This window comes from Natator depressus, chromosome 28 (assembly GCF_965152275.1).
Source record: "Natator depressus isolate rNatDep1 chromosome 28, rNatDep2.hap1, whole genome shotgun sequence".
NCBI classification, from domain to species: domain Eukaryota; kingdom Metazoa; phylum Chordata; order Testudines; family Cheloniidae; genus Natator; species Natator depressus.
The window spans coordinates 9,006,237-9,008,736 of NC_134261.1; the positions used below are offsets into that span (position 1 = coordinate 9,006,237).

At 61.3% G+C, this 2,500-nt stretch overlaps 1 non-coding gene across 1 annotated transcript; it reads left to right on the forward strand.

Moving 5' to 3' along the window:
- Window positions 1–1,617: 1,617 nt before the first annotated feature.
- On the forward strand, window positions 1,618–1,736 carry LOC141979367 (5S ribosomal RNA). Its single transcript, XR_012636785.1, has one exon. It is a non-coding gene; the product is annotated as a 5S ribosomal RNA (ribosomal RNA).
- The last annotated feature ends 764 nt before the right edge of the window (window positions 1,737–2,500 follow it).

Below are 2,500 nucleotides of genomic sequence, written 5' to 3' on the forward strand. Positions count from 1 at the left end.
ACCCGTCACTTTGAATGGGGTTGACCTGATGGCCGAGCAGGGACTTAGACATTTTTTCAGCCTTTTCCTCGGGGTTGACCTGGTGTCCCGGGGGGACTTAGACATTTTTTTCAGCCTTTTCCTCCGGGTTGACCTGGTGTCCCGGGGGGACTTAGACATTTTTTCAGCCTTTTCCTCCGGGTTGACCTGGTGTCCCGGGGGGACTTAGACTTTTTTTCAGCCTTTTCCTCCGGGTTGACCTGGTGTCCCGGGGGGACTTAGACTTTTTTTCAGCCTTTTCCTCCGGGTTGACCTGGTGTCCCGGGGGGACTTAGACATTTTTTTCAGCCTTTTCCTCCGGGTTGACCTGGTGTCCCGGGGGGACTTAGACTTTTTTTCAGCCTTTTCCTCCGGGTTGACCTGGTGTCCCGGGGGGACTTAGACTTTTTTTCAGCCTTTTCCTCCGGGTTGACCTGGTGTCCCGGGGGGACTTAGACTTTTTTTCAGCCTTTTCCTCCGGGTTGACCTGGTGTCCCGGGGGGACTTAGACTTTTTTTCAGCCTTTTCCTCCGGGTTGACCTGGTGTCCCGGGGGGACTTAGACATTTTTTTCAGCCTTTTCCTCCGGGTTGACCTGGTGTCCCGGGGGGACTTAGACTTTTTTTCAGCCTTTTCCTCCGGGTTGACCTGGTGTCCCGGGGGGACTTAGACATTTTTTTCAGCCTTTTCCTCCGGGTTGACCTGGTGTCCCGGGGGGACTTAGACATTTTTTTCAGCCTTTTCCTCCGGGCTGACCTGGTGGCCGAGCGTCTCGCCGTCCGCGGCCGGAGCTAGAGATGCCCCCCCCCCCAGGCCAGCCTGCGAAGCCGCGGCCAGGATCGGGCCCCTGGAAGTCTGACTAAAAATTTTCACCGACCCCAAAAACGGTTAGGGGGGGCCTCATAAAGCCTCCGGAGCGAAAAAAAAAAAAACGGAAAAAAGGATCGGGCCCACCCGAGGCAGGGGAGTCAGTAAGGGAAAGGGGACGAGGCGGCCCGGAGCCGGGTGCCCGGAGCCGGGTGCCGGCGGCCAGGATCGGGCCCCTGGAAGTCTGAAAAATTTTTTTCACCGACCCCCAAAGTGGTATTGGGGGGGGCTCATAAAGCCTCCGGAGCGAAAAAAAAAAAAAACGGAAAAAAGGATCGGGCCCACCCGAGGCAGGGGAGTCAGTAAGGGAAAGGGGACGAGGCGGCCCGGAGCCGGGTGCCCGGAGCCGGGTGCCCGCGGCCAGGATCGGGCCCCTGGAAGTCTGAAAAAAATTTTTTCACCGACCCCCAAAGTGGTGTTGGGGGGGGCTCACGAAGCCTCCGGAGCGGAAAAAAAAAAACGGAAAAAAGGATCGGGCCCACCCGAGGCAGCGGAGTCAGTAAGGGAAAGGGGACGAGGCGGCCCGGAGCCGGGTGCCCGGAGCCGGGTGCCCGCGGCCAGGATCGGGCCCCTGGAAGTCTGAAAAAAAAAATTTCACCGACCCCCAAAGGGGTGTTGGGGGGGGGCTCACGAAGCCTCCGGAGCGGAAAAAAAAAAACGGAAAAAAGGATCGGGCCCACCCGAGGCAGGGGAGTCAGTAAGGGAAAGGGGACGAGGCGGACCGGAGCCGAGTGCCTACGGCCATACCGGACGGAAGGCCCCCGATCCCGTCCGATCTCGGAAGGTAAACCGTCCCGGGCCTGGCTAGTACTTGGATGGGTGACCGCCTGGGAATCCCAGGTGCCGTAGGCAGCTTTTCCCGCTGCGAGCCAGCTCTCTCCTTTTCTGGGGAACAAGGGCAGGGTCGCCCTGCCAGGGGCCCTGGGGCTGAAGTCCCTGCCGGCCACCAGGTCAACCCGGAGCCTGCCCCTCTGCGGCCAGCAGGTCAACCCCATACCGGCAGGGGGTTGACCTGGTGGCCGGGAAGCAGAGCGGCCAGCAGGTCAACCCCATACATTCAGCGGGTTGACCTGGTGGACGGGAAGGAAAGCGGCCAGCAGGTCAACCCCATACTTTCAGCGGGTTGACCTGGTGGCCGGGAAGGAAAGCGGCCAGCAGGTCAACCCCATACATTCAGCGGGTTGACCTGGTGGCCGGGAAGGAAAGCGGCCAGCAGGTCAACCCCATACATTCAGCGGGTTGACCTGGTGGCCGGGAAGGAAAGCGGCCAGCAGGTCAACCCCATACATTCAGCGGGTTGACCTGGTGGCCGGGAAGGAAAGCGGCCAGCAGGTCAACCCCATACATTCAGCGGGTTGACCTGGTGGCCGGGAAGGAAAGCGGCCAGCAGGTCAACCCCATACATTCAGCGGGTTGACCTGGTGGCCCGAAAGCAAACCGGCCACCAGGTCAACCCGGAGCCTGCCCCCGCGGGCAGGGGCCAAGCGGACCCCCCTCCGCCCGGGCTTGCCCTGCTCCGAGCCGGGGCTTAATCCCCGTCCGGCCACCAGGTCAACCCGGAGCCTGCCCCTCTGCGGCCAGCAGGTCAACCCCATGCCGGCAGCGGGTTGACCTGG